General features: G+C 46.1%; 1 long non-coding RNA gene across 1 annotated transcript; it reads left to right on the forward strand.

The window, feature by feature from the left end:
• The first annotated feature begins 52 nt into the window (after positions 1-52).
• LOC148534178 (uncharacterized) lies at positions 53-11,740 on the forward strand. The gene is made up of 3 exons (XR_015877688.1): positions 53-100; positions 3,636-3,755; positions 11,542-11,740. It is a non-coding gene; the product is annotated as an uncharacterized LOC148534178 (long non-coding RNA).
• The last annotated feature ends 9,368 nt before the right edge of the window (positions 11,741-21,108 follow it).

Here is a 21,108-nt window from a genome sequence, read left to right on the forward strand (position 1 = left end):
GCAAACTCGTTTATATTAACCTGTGTCAGCTGTCTTTTTGGTAGTGTGATAGAAGCTATGTCAGGTGACTGCCTTACCTTTAAAAGCCATTAGCTGGCAGGTGAGCTTTAAACCAGGTAACATTTTTTCAGTCTAAACTATGTGATAGCAGCTAACAGGTTTCCATCAGTGTGACGGATAGTGTAGGACCTGCAGAAAGTGGGGTCCCGTGATGTGGGCTGCGGGCTTAAATGCATTGATCAATCCATGAACTAAATCCCCATTATTTATTTACTTATTTATACATCATTGTGAGTGTTTAAACATGGTGAGTGCTGGGTTTTCTGTTTTTTTTTTTTAATATATATATATATATATATATATATATATATATACACTCACATATATATATATATATATATATATGTGTGTGTGTGTGTATATAGCAGCTCATGAGGGTAATTATTACAGGTCCCTACCTGGTCTTGGGTGCAGCACTGCTGCTGTTTTCTGCTCTTGGGCTGTGGAGGTCCTGGAAGGCTGGCAGAGTGGCTGCTGGGTGGGCAGCGGCGGGACTAGCTGGATGAAGATGAGGGACAGGGCGGCAGAATCTCTGTCAGAGTCTGGCCTCCAATATACGTGCTTCGTCTGAGACTGAAACCACACCTGTGACACGCCCACTACACTCCCATAATGCACCCATCAGACACAAGATCTTTGTGCATCTGAATAGCCACCTCCCAGTTACTGCCAAGGAACACCCAATACATTCCAGAGTCTGTGTGGCTAAATCGGTCCTGCGACTCAGTGCGCACACACAGAGGGGCGCATTTGCCGTGCTACATTTAAATTACTCAGAATCAGGCCCTAACATGGCTGACATGCTGCACTCTCCTATGGAGGCCTTCAGTCCAGCAATACACCTAGATCTCAGAGTAAACATGGCACAGTGGGGAAGCTACCTTACTGTCCAGGCACGGCTCCTTCTAACCATTCCTGTTTATCTGTCTACTCTTTTACTTTATTTGAAGTTCACTCTGTACAAAATTTTACTTCCCTCTATGAACTAAAGTGATTTACCATCCTCCTGTACCTGCCTCTCAATTTATAAATCCTCCCTCCACCACAGTCATCTCTAACTCCCTACGTGATGCTCCTCAATCTTGTTTCCACTGCCACTGCTGAAAAGACACAGGGCCTGATTCAGACCCGCTCGCAAGCGGGTCGATGGTGGCCCAGTGCGCACTTGCGGCGTGCGCAACGCGCATGCGTGAGCCCCGTAGTGAGTGAGACCTTCACTCGCTCCTGAGCTTGCAGCAAAACGGGGCGGTAGTCGATGTTGATCGACAGCTCGCCCCGTTTTGTAGGTGGGTAGGGGTGGCTGAACAAACGGAGGCATTCCCGAAGGAACGCCAGCCATTTGTGGGCGTCCCTACTGGAAGTCCACTCGGCATTGCGAGTGCTGAGACCCTACCTTAGGGTCTCCTCGCAATGCCGATGGTCGTGATAATCGCGACCATCTCCTGCTCGCTCGCACTAGTCGTGGGTGGGCACCCACAGCTTAGCGAGCGGACAGGAAAAAAATACAAATAAACTCCCCGCCCTGATTCAGAGCGTGCGCTCGCAAATAGCGAGCGGCTCTGAATCAGGCCCACAGTCTTTACTAAAGTAGCCAATAACCTACTCACTGCCAAATGCCACGACAGTACTATAGGCCTTGAATGGTGGATCACTATCTGCAATTCCAAACTCTCCTTCCTTGGGTGTTGTATGAATGGTCGATTCAAAATGTCATTATCACAATTTCAACAAGTTCTGAATGTCAACCGCCAGAATGCCGACATGGACATTAGGTCAACAGCCAATATGGCAACATACACTTAGGCCGACATAGTTAACATGTCCAGATCGTTGACATTTAACACGTCGGCATGATCGGAATGTCAACATATGGTTTGTAGTTTATTTTAGCCTAAACCTAACACTAACAATCAAGAAAAAAAACATATGTCGACATTCTGGTGTCTCTCACTATCCTGCACAACATTTATGGGCAGAATTAAGCGCAGGCTGTCACCGGCAGATCATGAGGCCATTTGTCAGCCCATTATGGTAGCAGATCTCTGCTCACACCTCTATAGGCTGTGAGCACAAATCAGCTAGTGGGAGGTAAAGAGAGAAGCCGCCTGAAGACATTGCAACAGTGCTGAATTGAATCGGCCCCTGTGTGTCTCTGTTCCAGCTCTACCTCTTCACTTGTCAGTTTTTGCTAATGTACCAGAAAGCTCTACCTTGGATGTTTCCTTCTCTGCACCAGTGTACATACTGTATGGTCTTGGGCAGCTCATTCACTCCTTTGCGTTTCTGTCTGCTGATGACAGTAAGAAGTATCTCTCGTCTTCTCTCTTCTACTGGCTCATATTACTAACTGCCTTACAGCTGTCTCCTCTTCCATGTACTCTGGCTGGTGAACATTCATCATGGATATCTTGTCTCCTACATTGGGTGGCTTGGCTGATGTCACAATCACTGTTGATAACAGTTATAATAACCCCATTTCCCCAAACTCGTCCTAAAGCTGGGCATCCACTATACAACTATCTGTCAGATATCTGGGCCAGATTCTGACCCGCTCGCGAGCGGGTCGATGTTTGGCCACTGCGCATGCGCATGCCGGAGCTAGCTCCAGCGCGCATGAGCGAGACCCGGCTAGCGGCGGGCCCTCCGTAGCTCCGGGTCTCGCACCAAAAGGGGGCAGCTATCGATTTTGATTGACAGCTTGACCCGTTTTGGAGGCGGGCAGGGGGGGTGGCTGGCCAAACGGAGGCGTTTCCGAAGGAATGCCTGCCATTTGGGGGCGGCCCCACTCACATCACGAGTGATGTCAGTGGGTGAGCTTCCAGCTCTAATAGAGCCGAAAGCTCACTGGGGCTTGCGGGAATGAGACCCTACCACAAGGGTCTCGTCGCAAGCCCCGATGGTCGAGACCATCGCCTGGCCGCTCGCGATAGCTGTGGGTTTTCACCCACAGCTATGCGAGCGGCCAGGAGGCCGCACAAATTAAAGAAAAAAAACGCCCTGATTCAGAGTGAGCGCTCTTTCAGAGCATCTGGCTCTGAATCAGGCCCTCTGTCCAATCTGGCTGGTTGCAATGAAAACCTGGTAATGTATGGGAGCAAATGACAGTCGAACATTTGTTCTCAAACACTGGAAAACAGACAAAAATGGACGTTCAGCCAAATTGGTTAAATAAAACAAATCTAACCAATATGAGCAATCGTTTTTGTCCGTTTTCCAGTGTTTAAAACCATATAATCAATTGTCATTTGCTCCCATACATTACCAGGTTTTCATTCCAACCAGCCGGATTGGACAGATATCTGACAGATAATTGTAGAGTGTATGCCCAGCATTAGAAGTAATTTCTGACTCTCACTCACTCCTTACATTACGAATGCCGATCTCAACTTATAAACATCTCTCACATTCATACCTTTATCACTCCTGATAAAAGTAAAATACCAACCAGTGCATGTTGTAACCAAATCCTAGCCAGGTTATTTAGCGCTCCCCACTGTGGCTTATTACCACTGTACAGTCTGCTCCACTCCAATGTTTACTACTGCACAACTCATCCACTTTTGCTTTATTTTCAGGTGGATTTCCTCTCTGACCGGCTTTACACCGGCTCCCTGACTGGCACAGAATAAGAGAAGTTGTGAACAACTCAGCGTATCAGAACATTTTAGGATAAAACACAACAGCAATCCCAAAAGGTATCCTTTATGGCCATTGATCAAGTGATATCAAAACAGAAGGATCGATAAAATTGAGAGCAGGTGGATTTTTAACCTATACAGCCTAACCCCAGAATAGTGATATGGAATGTATATCCTATTATTCCATCCAAACCTGCAAGGTAGGGTTATGCAATAAGATCAAAGTAGCTATAAGGAGACATATACATATACAGAAGAGGAGGATGGAATAGGGGAGAGCGAAAATGTATGGTGTATGGGCAAAGTGGATGATGGGGGAACAGATGACATGGGCAGTGTCTGAACAACCAATATGCCGATCAGACTGCAGCCTATAGCCGCATACACACTGGACAGCAATTGTGAACGATATGAACGATAACGATATCGGTGAACGATATATCATTCAGAGTGTATGTAATAAATAATGGACAATGGGCCTGATTCAGACCCGCTCGCGAGCGCTAAGCGCTCGCAAGCCGGTCGATGGTGGCCCAGTGCGCATGCGCGAGACCCGGATAGCGACGGCCAAGCCGCCGCTCCGGGTCTCGTATCAAAGGGGGCGTGTTGTCGATGTTGAGTGACAGCACGCCCCCTTTGGTGGGTGGTCCGGGGGCGTGGCTGCCCAGACGGAGGCGTTCCCATGTGAACGCCTACCGTCTGGGGCCGGCCCCACTGACATCACAAGTATGTCAGTGGGAGAGATTTTGGCTCTGTGAGAGCCAAAATCTCTCTGGGGCTTGCGGCCACAAGACCCTACCACAAGGGTCTCGTCGCAAGCACGATGGTCGCGATGGTCTTGACCATCGCGACCATCTTCCTGGCCACTCGCTATAGCTGAGGGTGGTAACCCACAGATATGCGAGCGGCCAGGAGGCCGGTCTAAAAAAAGAGAAGGACGGCCCTGATTCAGAGCGAGCGCCCGGCTCTGAATCAGGGCCAATATCCCCAGTCGTTGGAACATGAAGCTCAATCTGGGGATATCGTTAGCGATGCCATGCTGCCGAATGCAGCATGCCCCCCCCTCTTCCCCGCCATTGCCGGCATCGGCAAGTGTGTATGCACTTAGCGATGCTGGCACCTCTGCCGATATCGGCTCATACATTCTCCAGTATGTCTCACAGATTTTTATTTCTTTTGTTTGGGGGGGTGCAGTGACGCTGGATATATTATCCATAAGGTCGGGGGCGCACACAGGGGGAGATTTCTGAGTACCCCCTTGCCCACTGATCCATCGTCACAGCTGATGGGTTTTGTTTTTTGTTGTTTTTTTTTCGTGAGACGAGGAGCTTTGTCTCCATCTCTTTGGAGCTCTGAACAGGCTGTCGGTAACGGGAGCTGCTGCGCAATTGTGGCACCGGTCAGATCTATTGCGCAGGCGCCTGGACCCAGCCAGAAGAACCCGGGTGAGTGCACCCAGTTTTACCCAAGTAGACCTTAAATATTTACTGTTTCCATTTCCATCCCACCACTTCAATAACACATTAATCCTTCACCTCTATAGTAATGCATCACTGCTTTAGTAAGACATTGCCCTCCCTCACCTGTGTTGTAACACATTCCACTCCTTCACCTCTGTAGTAGTACCTTTCCCTCCTTCACCCATGTTGTAACACATTCGACATTCCCCTCCCTCATCTGAGTAGAAATACAATCCCTCCCTCACACCTGTAGTAACACATTACCCTCACTCACACGTGTAGTAACTTATTCCCCTCCCTCACCTTTGTAGTAATATATTCCCCGCCCTCACCTCTGAAGTAACACATTACCACCCTCACTCCTGTAGTAACTCATTCCCTTCTTAGTGGGCACCTACATCATGAAAGGAATATACTCCCCGATTTTCATGTGTCCAGGTCCAGAGGTTTGGGCTTGGTGTTGATGAGTCGGTAAGTCAGTCAGTGAGCCAATCAGGACATTTGATTATATATATATATATATATATATATAGATACATAGGAACTCCCCCATCCCCTTGCAAATCCTACGTTTGCCCCTAAAGGTCTCACCTGCCCGCCATCTGCTGCCACCAGCCGCAGTTTAAATATTTTTTCTTTTTATTAAACAATAATAAGATTCCACTGGGAGTGTGGCCACCGCCACTGCAATGACATTAACAGAGAAGCAGGGGATGTCCGTTCTGCTGGCCTGTCACTCTATAGAGTAGGGATTATCCCATACGGCTGTGCTGCTTCAGGGGTTAGAAGCACTACGCACTGATTGGAGGAACTCAACAAATGCTCCTTTGACCCCACATGGTGTTCAGCCTCACTCTCACATAAATGACCACTTCAGTGGCTGGATGCAACGGAGTTCAGGATTTCTGCAGGGACTTGGGTTACCAGTCATTGTGCAATGCAATGCAATGCAATGCATTACAAATGCTTTGTACTTACTGTAAGTTTGTGAAGATAAGGTTCTGGTTTCTTCTCTGACATCAAAAGGATGTAGCCCCCTGTCCACAGAGACAGGTCATTCATTAAGCCAGGGGTAGGCAACACGTGGCACTCCAGCTGTTGTTGCGTTACATGTCCCAGCACACGTCGCCTCGCTTGCTGCAGTTTTAGCATGCACCACAGCAAAACTGTGGCCGCTCATGCTGGGATGTACAGTTCAACAGCAGCTGGAGTGCCAAAGGTTGCCTATCCCTACATTAGGTGAAAAATGGCTACCGCTTATGGCCTGTCACTGGCCTAGATCACCTACTACATTATCCACAGATCAGGGTTGATCCTAGTTCTAAAGGTGAGTAATCCGTAGTAAATTTAAACACATAGGGGTGTAGTTATCACTGGTAGTAGTGGGCCAATGGTAACTATTATTACGTATTGAGGCATATCACAGCAATACATAATGATGTTACCATGACAGGGCTGTTCTGGAAGCCCCAGCGAAAAGCTCTGCTCCTCTGTTACAATTGTATTCCTGTCCCTGACAGGAAAGAGGAGACGATGCTAGTGTTCGACTAACATCCGCACATGAGCATAATGATTAGACCCCTGTGACGGAGAAGCTAACGCCATCTTCAGCCGGCATTATGTTTTGCCAAAAGTGATGAAAATCTAGGCTTTTTGCTACTTGATACATTGACTCAGTTCCCATAGTGGTCCATTTGCTATGGGGATGGGGACAATTAGCGGGGACCACTATAAGTGTATTAGTCAAGGGAGACTTGAACCCTTATTCAGGCCCTGGGAAGGGGAAGGGGAGCTAGGATGAGGGGACACAAAGTGGCATAAAGAATGGGACAGGCTTCAAACGGGCTCTCAAGACCCACTACTTCATCAAAGCCTTCCAGCTCCCATCCTAATCCGCTGCTACTTGTTCCTTCCTCCCTGTCTACCCTTCTGTGTCACCCCTGTCTGTCTGCCCCTCCCCATTAGAATGTAAGCTTTCACGAGCAGGGCCCTCTACCCTCTTGTGCTTCTCTTTACTCATACCTAAATCTACTCAACCCCAACTTAGGCAGCTATCACCTGGTTGCTTACGCCCTGTTGCTTATTGTGAGTGTTATGATCGCTAATGCAGCAATGTATATAAACTATGTCCGTGTCCTGCACCGTATTGTACTGTAAGTCACTGGCTTCTTGTTCACTTATTTATGTATTCTGTAAGGCGCTGCGGAACACTTGTGGCGCCAAATAAATAAAGGATAATAATAATAAACCGGCACCCACAATGTGGAGATGGAGACAGAGATGTACAAATATAAAGGGGAAGCCAGAGGTACGCATGAGAAGGGGGGCAGAGGCACACATAAGAAGGGGGTAGAGGCACAAATGGTAAGGGGTCAGAAGTAAACATGGGGAGAGGAGCAGAGGAACACATTTGGAGGAGTACAGAGCCACGCATGTGAAGAGACAGATGAGTACACATGCAAAACTGTAGCCAAAGACACAAACACAAATGTGGAGACACTGTAGAAAAAAAAGTGTGGGGGGCAGAGAGCTGCAGATACAAACAGAAGTTGAGACTAATATGGAGAGGAAAATGTAGTCCGGACTGGGCAGGGAGGAAATGGGAAGTGAAGGCAGGTGGGTGGGCTGACTGGGGAATCGGTATGAATTACGTCCGGCGGTTCAAATCCCAACAGCGGTAGGCCGACATGGCTGAAAATCCTGATCGTCCCAAGGTAAGTATTAACTAACGCCTCCCCTAACCCTAACCTTCCCCCAAGTGCCTAACCTTAATCCCCCCTCTAAGTGCCTAAACATAACCCCCCCTTCCCCTCTGCCTAACCCTAAGTCCCCCCTGGGGGTGCCTAACCCTAACCCTCCCTTCCCCTAGCCTAACTCTAACCCTCCCGGGGGGGTGCCTAACCCCAAGTCTTCCCCGGGAGCCCTAAACCTAACCCTCCCCCCCCCGCGGCTGTCGGCAGCGGCACCACTTAGATCGGGATGCCGGGCGCCGGTCTCCCGACATCGGTAAAATGACAGGCATCTAGATTTAGACACCTGTCATTTAACCCTCACTGGGATTAAGCAGTTGGGAAGACGGCTGTCGGGATTACATCCGCCGGCTTCCCGACTGCATACCCTGACTGGAACAGGCTAAGGCGGCTGCCATTTCTTTGGAGCACCTCTATTACTGTGCGCCGGCAGGAAGCTACTACTCACATTGCCTTTTGCATTGATTGTGTGGTGTACAGTAATAGGCCATCAAGTGTAGTAATTAGGGGGAGGAGGAAAAGAGGAGTTGTATACGCTGGGTACGGGGACACACATGCAGAAGCTAGATGATGCACTGCCTGTGTAAATAGCCATGCGCTGGTTCCCTAAGGCAAGAGGCAGCATGCGTTCCAGCCTACAAAAATGGTGGCCGCATCCAGAATACCTCGTCCGATGGTGGCCTGGTAGAGTTGGACCAGTTGCAGTGTCCCTTCCATTAATCCCACTCTTTTTCATCCCGTCCACCTCTTCAAGCATAAGGTGTTGCAATTGTAGGATGTAACAATACCTGTATATGGACGTATGCATGCACATTTTTGGTGCGCACGCAGAGTACTTGCTTACCACAAATAAAACTCATGTATGTCCAACACTACATGTCCCCCACTTCTGAGCTCTCTCTGTATTCCCAAGCTGAGCATTCCTGCCTTATTATATTTCATGCAGACAGATTTCAATACATAGGAGACAAATGAACACACTGACTTTTGATAAATTAGATTTCCTGATGCTACTAGAGAAGTGAGCACTGATTAGAATATATGCCATAATCATTCAACACATACACACGAGTTTCTTAGGAATTGCAGTACAGTTGTAGTAATTTACCAAGCATCTCAAAAATAATTGGGAGGTATTTCAGGGCAGAATGTGTTAGAACTTTCCGGGAAATAACAGAGTCATAGAGAGGCCATCCGGGAACTACCGGGGCACCAGTCACATGACCCCTGGCTGGCCCCTCCTTCTTTGCCAAGCCTGGCTTTCACTCTTAACTCTATCCTTTCTCTGCTGTAATCAGATTACTAACGTTACATGTCCTGTGCTCCCACCACAATATTTTAAGTTAAAATTACAGTTCTGTATGTTAAGATAGCCCTCAGGAAGCCATAAATACAGAGAAGTGTTTCACTAGATTTTTAGGGAGATAGACTCCGTTCAAAAGGCTGAAAAGACAAATTCACATTTTATATTAAATCTAAGGCGCAAATCAGAATGTTAAAAAGGTTGTTTCAGTCAATATATATAATATAGCAGCTACCCAGCTATTAGCTCTGATTATGCTAATCAAAGAACAACAATAGCAATGGTTACGAGATAAGATACATTATATCTCAGGGAGCGCTAATATATTAACAAGTCACACGCATAATACATTGATTTGTTATTTAATAAAAATAGACAAAACAACCCATAAATTTATACGCACATTAAAAAAACAATACTAATGTGTCTATTTCATGCCTAGTCCCCATCCACTTCGTTCTGATTTATATTAGTAATCTCTGCTTTATAATAATGATGTCATCTTCTTTATAGCATGCTACAATCACAGCTCCAATAGCCGTATTGAATCTAACAGAGTTATTAGTAAACTTACAGCTGGGATTTTATAGTAGATGTATTTAAATAGGAGCGTAGAGTCCCGGTATAGTTACCCAGCCAACTTCTCCTTAATAACGGTGGGGGTGCTTGCTGGTCCAGTGATCATGCAAACTCCAGAACTTAACAGAACACTGCTATGCAGTATCGCTCTCTGACGGCAAGGAGAGTGGAAATGGTATAACATCCAATTCTGTACACTGCCGCCTGGTCCAAGTTGATATCACTGTTGATTAAATGAATGAAGAAGATGCAGCATCCAAGAGTTACCTGCTGCCACTCAATGCAGTTTCCAAGTGTATTCCCCAGCACATGACGGCTTCCTCAGAGGGTAGCAGTCACGTCTACCCTCTGAGAAAGCCATCATGTGACGACGAAACGCGTTAGTTTTGCTACCTTTGTCCCACCACTCTGCTCACCGATCGACTCTGCGTAATTCATCTAAGGAGCCGCTTTGGGATATAGTCTATCTTATCTCGTAACCATTGAAAAGACAAATTTACTTACTATTGGACTTCATGGGGGCAATTAATTTCTGGGCAATGCATAACTTGGAAATATAGAAGCCCAGCCTGGCAGGTTTTCCTGCACTACTCTATAAAGTGTGAGGAAGGATCTACCATCAAGACACAATGTAGCAGAGTTTCCCAAACTCCACCATTACAGTCCAGATTTAAGGATATCCCTGCTTGAGTCCAGATGGTTAAATTAAATTGACTGAGGTACTAATACCGTAAGTCACCTGTGCTCAAGCATGGATAACCTTAAAATGTGGACTGCAATGGCGGAGTTTGGGAGCCTCTGACATATAGGGTACTGGAAAAAGATAAATACATTGCAAGGCCTAAGGAGTAGTAGGGAGTAAATTGTTCCATACGAGGTACACTGCTTGTGATGTTTCAGAATCATGATTTAGCGCAGCCTTGGAAAATCTACCATGGTGGTGGTTGCGAGGTGCCTGCAATACTATCAGATCGCACCTTGCTGACATGAGACAGCGTTACATTGCCCCCAAATGTACTAACTCAATAAAAGAATCCAAATCTTACTATTTTTGGAGACCTACATTTATCTCTGCACCCCTACCACCGGGGTTTGTCGTTTTCCTCTGGTCAGACTCCTGATAGATGGTAAATATGAGGAAAGTATGGAAATGAACATCGTCTTTCTACTTTTATGTCTTGATAAACACACCCCAACTTCTATGCCAGATGGCACCAACAGCCAAGTCTGAATCTTCCAATTACCAATTCTGGGTACAAATTTTACAAACCTGTCTGTCAAGTGAGGTCAATTTAGGTGCAGTGGTGCAAGAGCCAGTCTTCAAGCAACTCTCCTCATGTGCGAGCGCCCAGATGGTCCCGTGCTTTGCTTCTCATTAGACACTTCCAATAACATGGCTATTCGGGTTCACGTGCATTGCTTAACTTTTTAATTCTGCTGTTCCTGTGCTCGAGTTCCTAAATACATTGGTTGTTTGTGTTGTTATATTAGGTCTGTCTGATTGTATGGGGGAAGTGTATGAAACCTTCTAAAAGAGAGAAGTTGCCCATTGCAATAATATTCTGGCTATCATTTGTCTAATACATCCTATAAAAAATAGGTTGAGAGCTATGGGCAACTTCTCCATCTGTCCTATTCAGAAGGAGGTTATACATCTCATGTCTCTTTATGCTCTTCTTTACTGTTCACCAACCCACACAATCTGCCCCTGATCTGCTCATGTGTAATTGCCCTTGACCCTCTGCCTCCAGCTGCGACCATGGACTGTCCTTCGCCCCTCCTCTTGATAGTCCTCTAGCTACCAAGTTAGACTATCCTTGGGGAACCAACATTTGGGTGCACTGTAACGAAATCCATCAGTACTTTGCAGGCTGCAAGTCCCAGGAGAGACAACATACCTAATAAACCAATCTTTACAGCAGTCCTATTTCCAGCTTCAGGAACTAATACAGTAACATTATTTTAATTATGCAAAAAAAAAAAAATGAGAATTTTTAAATTGGTGTTACCTTTGTAGTTTAAGGCTTTGTGTTTTCGTGCTAATTAATAATCTGTGCGCATTTCTACACCATGCCAAGTACACAACATTCCTGGGGTCTGACTGGAGTGTTAACGTGTTTATATTCTGCAGACGGCAATCAGAGCCTGGAGAATCGCCCTTGGACACGTACTGCATTTTCTGTCTTCAAATGATTCACACTTCAGTGGCTTCTGGTATTTTACAAGAGATATTTCACAAGAACTAGGACTATAATTTCACCGTCAGGTCAGCTAGCACCAGACATGAGAGCTATCATTAAATATTGTCAGAAACAATTGGTAAAAAATTAAAAACATTAAAGACCAATTGTGTACCGAGAACTTCTGAGACTTCAGTGCTGCCCAGAATAGGGCCTGCTTTAGGATAGTATTAAAAGGGTATGGGAAGAGGAACCATTGCACAGGAGTATAAATAATAGGTGTACTAATAACGGAAAAGGTTTAAGATAAGCAGGGGGTGCTCCCTGAAGTAATGTATAGTAGAAACAAAAAAAGAGAAGGTCTTCATACATGAGGCACACCCCAGACAAAGAATATGGAAAAAATTGGTGTAGGATTGCTAAATGAGTGAAATAAAATGAATACCTTTATTAAATAATTCTAAAATAGAAAACTACCACTAAACCAAAGCACAAAATATCAATTGACATATAACTACATAGCAAAACGACGAAAACAGTTATCAAAATGATTCAAAATTAGTAACACTGTAAGTCTAATTCCATAGGTGTATGGACAGAGTCTAAGGGTAGGTATCCTCTGTAGTATTAATCGCAGGGACCATATAGCAGTAATTCAATAGACTATTAATGTGCCACACCTGGCAATAAAGCTTACAGAAAATAGGATATACATTTATTTATATATATATATATATATATATATATATATATATATATATATATATAGTGTTTAGAGAGGATAAATCCTCATCACTGGGCGAAAAATAAGACAAAGACTAAACATACATAACCAGACAAAATGACATATATAACATAGTTAAAAAGCTGCACACCACACCCCAAATTGAACCAGAGTTAATGCTGGAGTGTAATAAAGAGGAGTCCCTCTATTCAATATAGGAGAGTGTATAATAGTCAAACAGGATAAATATCTAAATAGATATGAAAGACAGAATAAGTGCTCTTACTGGCCAGACTCTGCTGTTCCACGTCATGAGATTCAGAGGACGAGGAATGAGTATCACTGTCTCATGGCACTCATAGAAACAGTGCAGCCTGCTTCTACTGTTAGTGCCACAATCAATGTAGTGTCCCTGTTGCTCAAGGCAGTGCAGGGACCCACATGGCGGGCAACTAATGAGAGAGCAGGGAAAAAGATAAAGGTAGTAAGTGACACAGACACTCTCCAAGGGGTGTGGGGTGAAGGGGTCATCAGTGCGCACTGAGATCCCCCAGCTGGTGAGCCGACGCGCGTTTCGCCGGGAGCGGGCTTTCTCAAGGAAAATCCTTCTCTTTTTTTGTTTCTGCTTTAGGATAGGGCAGACACCCATTTGGATTCGCTTAACCATAGATTGGGATTTATTTTAAAGTCTACCAGTGATGTACATGTTGTGGTCTAAATCGGTAATTATGACGATTCAGCCACTTAGTGCTTCATGCCTCAGAGTATGGTTTACCACTGATGGTCAGTGTTTTTGCCATCAATGGTGGAGATCTCATGGTTCTCCGCCATTGATGGAGCAGGAGGCACTGGATTTAGGGACTAATTTGAATGCAGATTCCCTATGATCGGAAATCTGCGCAGGCGCATGTGCATGTGTAGAACAGGTCTGCGATCCCACATGGAGACGAGCAGCAGACTGTCAGTGATTGACAGTCTGCTGCCATTTGTGGGCAGGGAAGAGGGCGGCGATGCCCTCTGTTTCCAAAAACGGAGGCATGTCACCACCGTTGGGTGGAAGGGAAGAATCCAGGATCTCAGTCAGCTGACGGAGATTTCCTGGCTTCTTCCTCTCATCTGTGGCGGCCGGCTGCGTGACCCCATGGGTCACCTTACCGGCCGGCCTATGTTCCGCAGAGTATCCGATGCTGGACGACGCAGCTCGAATATGCATGGCGTTGGACGACGCAGCTCGAATACGTAATGCATGATGACTCTCCTGCTGGATTACCATGTCTGCACAGACGGAATTGCAAAGCTGCTTGCGAGCAGCTTTGCAATTCCGTCTGATGCTGAATCAGGCCCTTAGTCCAGTACCCTTCCCTGAATGGCCCACTGCACATGTGCAGCACAAGCAGGGATGTCCATCAATGGTTTGCCATTGATACTAAGCACCGATGGCAACATATAGTGAACTGTCAGAATGGCTGCTTCTGTAGCTTGAAGGTCTGTAGGGAGTTCTTGTTGCGTCCGCCATTGGGTCGATGCCGTTTTATGTTTTTATGATGATGTCGTGTATTAACAATAGATGCAGTGTGCGCATTGCACGTATGCCCCTGAGCCATGGAGGCCCCATGCCACCCACCATTTTCCACTGCTGCTGCCGGCCAGGACAAATATATAAAATACAACAGAGTACAGTTACAGCGGAGCAACTACAGAAAGCGACTCCATATAGTTACTACTGCATTTACACGCTGTTTTGTGACTCCGCCCCCCTCCCTACTGCGCAAGCAGTGACACTTTGGGATCAATCCAATTAGCCGCGAAACATGCGAGTTGTCATTGACACAGCGCTAAAATGCCGGCATCTCGCACCCCTGTGGGGCTGCGAGCAGTTTTGACCGGATTGAGGCTGCTTTAAAATGCGGCTGCTGCTGCGCTGACTTGGACCCGCAATACATTCGCGGCTAATTGAATTGACCCCAAATTCACTTCTGAAGATGGGGGCAGCGTCTCCAGCCTGTGGTTAAAGCTCAGCTAGAGAGTCCTCTGTTAGTCCATCCCTAGCAGTCTATATGCTGTTCCTCACATTGCTTGACCTAATTGCACAATGAATTGTCCGGGATAGAACCAGTGAGTATAGCGGAAGCAATAGCTATCACATTAGTGTAACACTGTGCATGGACAGCCCAGGAGGCCCTGTCCCAGCCTGAGTTTATTGATAAATCTGTCAGAACATTCATTTGGTATCGCTGGGAATAATGTTGAGTAGAGATGATACGTAATGGGCATGACAGATCATGTCATTAAGCCACGCCTCCTTCGCAGCAAATTGCCGTGATTGGCCTAAATTTAAATAAGGGGCAGGGCTAAATTGGGTGATTAATGGAGAATCGCGTCATTAAGCCCCACCCCCTACTCGGGGACCCGCGACCGCCGTGGAAATTCTCCCCATTCTGCTCACTTCACTAGTAAGTGGGCAGAATGCGGGAGAAATGCCTACCCTTCCAGGGGTGCGGTGGTACCCAAAAAATCATGAGCCTCCCGCGAAAACCGGGAGGGAAGGCATGTATGCATAAATAGGCCCCTCAAAGGTGTAAATAAGGTGTAACAATGTACAATGCAGATCAGACCAACGCCCCTGCATGATTTTCCAAAGTTTTAGGGGCATATGTATCAAAGCTTGATGTGAGATATAATTGTGAAATATATATCACCAATCAAAGCTGTATAGACTTTTTGGTGCCCTGTGCCAGAAAGAGTATTGGCGCCCCACTCATTTTTCAAAGGGACATAATGCACCCAAAAAAGGGGAATGGCCTCATGGGGAAGGGCCAGGGAAGAGATAGGGGAGGCCAGGAGATGCTGGGGATGAAATAAGAGGAAGCTACAAGTGGGAATGATAATAAACAGAAATTTAACAGTCCCAAACAGCGCCCCCTGACCTGTGGTGCCCTGTGCGATGGCACCGGCCGCACTACAATAGCTACGGCCCTGTCACCAACCAATCAGCTCCAAACTATCATTTCTTATACACAGCCTGCAAAATGTAAGTTAGAAGCTGATTGGTTGGTGATATATATATTTCACAATTTGATCTCACATCAAGCTTTGATACATATGCCCCTAAGTCTGTCCCGCCTTTTATTGCTGTCTGTGTGAACAGAGGATGCACAGAAGCACCAGGATGAATGCCCCCACGAGTCTGTGCTATTTTAAAGGGCCTTTCTCAAGTCTCGTTCCGTATGGAACATGACGTGAGAAATTTCCACAATTAGCTTTTCTGAATGAGCCCTTAGTCAGTAATGACAGATACACAGGGTAATGTATTACACACACTAATGGTCTGTTATCCCTTGAATGGTGATATCCTAGACCCACATGGTAAATACAACCCTGACTCTTGAAAGAAATACATGTAAAAAAATTACTGGATTTAATTATTCTAATTTATTTTTGACGCAGTAAACAAAAATATGTAAAAGCCTATTTGCCCGAGGGATATACAGTAAATGCTGGGTGAGCAGACAGGCCAGATGTGCCCTGGACACACTGAGAGACCTGGCTTTTGGATGGCCACCAGTATCTCAGGAAGGGAGGCCATGCCTCATTTATTTCTGGGAATGCCATGATGTTGCCTTGATGACTGACTCTTACCGCAGCATGCTGAGTGGATGCAGGCTACCAACAGCTTGTCACATACCAGGGACCATGCTGGTGTTCTCTCATCTTATGATCTGGGGAGAGTAGGGGTCCAAACTCTGTATGACTGTTTATGAGGGTCTGTCAAGAGTCCAAGATCAGTCTCTAAATTAGCACTTATGTGCCGGAATTCTCATACTGAACAAGCAGAAAAAAAACCCAATAAAACAAAAGCATAGAACAGTAACCTCAGTTATTAAGGACTTAATGGACCACAGTGAACATTTGTTTTTTTTACAAAATTGTCTTGGCGAAATGGACTCTGTGGGTCTCTTACATGAATGACTTCGTCTTACTTTCAAAAGCTATTTGCAACCAGAGGTTTCAAAGCCACTGACGTTGGAAAGATAACGCGACAAAGGTGGGCGGCAAGGGTGCACGACCGCCTCAGATGCCCTGTCTCTGGAAAAGAGAAAGATGTATGATGATTGGTTTACGTCAGCACCATTAAGACAATGGCCCTCATTCAGAGCCGTACGCTCTGAGCAGAGCGCATGCTCTGAGCAGAGCGCACGCTCTGAATGAGGGCCGCCCTCCATAAAAATGGAGCGTCCTCCTGGACTCTCGTATAGCTGTGGGTCACCACCCACAGCCTATACGAGCGTGCAGTTTGATGGCCGCGATGGTCTTGACCATCGCGACCATCGAAACTGCGAGCCGGAGCCTGCGGTTGAGGTTTTCAACCGCAAGGCCCTGGAGTGATTTTGGCTCTATCAGAGCCAAAATCACTCCCACTGACATCACTAGTGATGTCAGTGGGCCGGGTTCTGACGGGAGGCGTTCCCTTGGGAACGCCCCCGTCAGGGAGGCACGCCCCCGGCACGCCCACCAAAGGGGGCGTGCTGTCAATCAACATCGACAGCACGCCCCCTTTGATCAGACACAACGAGCGAAGGACTTTCCTTCGCTTGTCGCATCTGGCGCATGCGCACGACGGAGCTCCCTCCGTCGTGCGCATGCTCAGTGCAGACCATCGACCCACTTGCGAGCGGACAGCCGCTTGCGAGTGGGTCTGAATCAGGGCCAATTTAGGATACACTCTTCTAGATAATGTACCAAACCAGTTATAGAAGTTAGTTAAAGACTTGGATTAGCATGGTCTATCACTTCCAACTTCAAAGAGAAAAAGGTCCAAACAGCCATGGATATGTCCTTTAATAAAATAATAATAATATAAATTGATACATTGTAGCCAGAGATGATACACTGTAACCAGAGATGAAGAGGGCCACAGTCGTTAGCATGTACAGCCAAATGGGAATAGGAGTAAATGGTAGAGGATGTTATCACAGGTGCATTGTGGTTACTTTTTTCACAGCTGTGGTCCAAAAATGAGAACTGTGGGCAGGTATGAATACTACGTTATTTGTCATTTCACCTGCAGCTTCCAATTCATTCCTTTCAGGAAATGTGCTTAAGGATGACATGAATTGTACATGAGGTATCGATTAATTGTTAAAGAAGAGCTCCACCCAAAATCCCTTCCCTTACCCTACAGTAATGACACGGAAAGCAGAACCTAACAATGCCACATTTGGGTATGTGATACAGCATAAGATGAGAACCTTAGCCACAAGTTCTTATATTCCCATAAACATATTTAGGGACGGAGAGTAAAATCACACGTTTCCATCCTCTCCAGGCATATTCATGGCTGTCGTGGAGTGTGGTATAATATGTCGACATGTATTGTGTCAACACCACCATGTGGACATGTTCTGAACGCTGACATGCTCAGTGTATCGGCATCCACAATGTCGACACTGACAATGGCCCTCATTCAGAGGCGGTCGCAAGAAGTGATGGCTCTCTCTGAATAGCGACCCACCAGGTTGATGGTCGCGAACCATCGGGGCTTGCGACCAGACCCTAAGGTTGGGTCTCGGCAACTGCAAGCCCCAGGGAGCTTCCTGCTCTGATCGAGCAGGAAGCTCCCCACTGACATCGCTGCTGATGTCAGTGTGGCCGCCCACAAAACGGCAGGCGTTCGCTTGGGAACGCCTCCATTTGTGTAGCCACCACCCCGCCCCGCCTACAAAACGGGCCGAGCTGTCAATCAACATCGACAGCCATCCCTTTTGTAGTGAGCTCCGGAGCGAGAGAGTTTTCTCTCACTCCGGGGCTTGCGCACACGCAGTGCAGCCGCTGCGCGTGCGCAGGGCCTTAACATCGACCCAGTTGCAAGCACTCAGCACTTGCGACCGGGTATGAATGAGGTCCAATATGTTGACATTTTCAAGTTATCGAAATTGGGAAGATCGACAGTCACAATGTCGACACTGACATTTTAGTTACAGTCTAACCCTGATGGGCTCTCAAGACCCACTACTTCATCAAGGCCTTCCAGCTCTCATCCTAACCCACCTCATGCTCTTTCCTCCCTATCTACTCCTTCTGTGTCACGCCTGTCTGTCTGCCCCTCCCCTTTAGAATGTAAGCTCTCACGAGCAGGGACCTCTTCCCTCATGTGCTTCTCTTTACACTTTCTTCTACTCCTCCTTACTCCCCACAAGGGCATCTAACACGGGACTGCTGACTCCCTGCTGCTTATTGTGAGTGTTATGATTGCTAATGCAGCAATGTATATAAACCATGTCCTTGTCCTGCACTGTAATGTACTGTAAGTTACTCGTCTCTTGTTCACTTAGTTTATATACTCTGTAAGGTGCTGCGGAATACTTGTGGCACCATATACAGTAAATAAGGATAATAGTAATAACTGCAGCATAACCCACATGTGTCGCCATTGTAACTGTCGACATTTTAAGCATGTTAACAGTATGCTTGTGTCGACATTGTGGATGTCGGCACGTTTTCTGTTGACAATCTAAACATGTAGACATTCAGAACATGTCGACATTATGATGTCGACATACTCACTGGAACGCGTGATTCGGTGAGAGTGCAATTAAACCTCCATTTGTGCTTTTAGTTCTGGATGGAGTTCCGGCTCAGAAGGGCTTACTGTAGCGTATGGATTGCCACCTCTGGGTCTGCTGTATCTGCAGGTGCTTTTCCATCCGACGGCGGTAGCCTGCTTACCAATATATGCTAATGTGATTATCCACCATCTGCGTCTAATTCCCGTCGGTCTTCAGGCACATGGCGGGCCTGCTCACGGTTTGTCTGACCACAGCATTATTAGTACCGAGACTCGCCCACTTAATGCTGGGTGCAAGAGAAACAGGCGTCTCATCTCCATCCGCCAGCACAGAATTCATCTACACGCCCAGGGCACTCGCACAAGACAGCTCTTTTCCATACCATAGTATAGGTATCCACCCAGCTGCCACTCAGAAACCGCCATTTAATGGAAAGTGTGGTCCGTCGAGGGAGGGAATTAAGCCACCTGCACTTGCAATTCCCGTCTGTGTGCATTTGCGTGGTGCATCAGAAGCGTAGTCTGTGCTTGCTCTCTGCGGCGCATGCACAGTTTGCAGATATCCGCGGGATCCGTCCACATTTGGGCTGATTCTAACTCAGAATCTTCTCCGTTATCCTTAGTGACTGCATGTGGATGGCAGGGAGAGGAGCTTTGCTTCCAGAGTTCTGACAAGATTCCCTGTGTCTGCAATAGATTTGGTACAATTATTTAGTACAACCTTCGAAATGTTAATGCATTTGGTTATACCGACAGGGAATTGATATAAAACTAACATATAACAAAAGAGCAACAAAAAGAAGCAATATCACAGCAACAAAAAACTGGTGTATATCCGAGAAGCGATGACCTCAGTTCTTCATGTTCACAAGAAATACTGCAACTATTGTTTAAAAATTTGTTGCTATCAATGTTTTATGTTATCACGTTGTAGTATAATTTATCTTCATCTGTGTGTCGGTTGTAATTATCAGGGGGTATGACTTCTCGACGTTCAGAAGAATTTCGATACCAAATATCGACAGGTTCTTATTGTCGACAGTCAGAATGTTGTCATGGACATTAGGTTGACAATCAATATGTCGGCATATACTTAGGTCGACATGGCTAATATGTCCACACGTTTAGACTGTCGACATTCAACATGTTGAAAACAAAATGTTGACATACATATTTTTTTCTTATTCTTATCTAACACTAATCCTAAACCTTACCCTAAAAATAAACAAAAAAACATATGTCTATATTCTGGTGTAAACATGTTATATGTCAATATTCTGAACATGTCAACATTTTAACCCCGTCGGTTTAAGCGTTTGTCGACATACTGGTTGTCGACCTAATGTCCATGTCAACATACTGCCTGTTGACATGCTGGTGTCGACCTTCTGAATGTCAACTAGCTGACCGAATACCTTATCAGGACGTGTTTTTTTCTATATTAATGGACAAGAGCACAGTAGTACTTTGCTGGTGCTCTGGGTATAATTTCCCGAACCTGATTATTAACTGCATCAGTGAAACACGTGTAATAATTATTAGGATGTGCTACATCTGTGTTGCAGGGGGTGGAATACCCGCCTGCATTGTAATAGTTCGCAAGGTTGACCACAGCACTCAAATGGAGCAGGGTGTACTGAGCCAAAGAAGGGGTTGGAGGTTTGGATGCAAGGGTTACCTGCTCGGCTTTGCTATTTACTATACAACAGCTCAGTACCATTTGTCTTGTTATGTACACTCGATGCAATTCCCAAAACAAAATAATATCTTTCTCTGTATGTTGGGCTTAAGTACCAGGATGCATTTTCCCTGCTTGTATCACTGAACAGCACAGTGCCACTTATCTAAA

This window comes from Taudactylus pleione, unplaced genomic scaffold (genome assembly GCF_031769625.1).
Source record: "Taudactylus pleione unplaced genomic scaffold, aTauple2 ptg000070l, whole genome shotgun sequence".
NCBI lineage: Eukaryota > Metazoa > Chordata > Amphibia > Anura > Myobatrachidae > Taudactylus > Taudactylus pleione.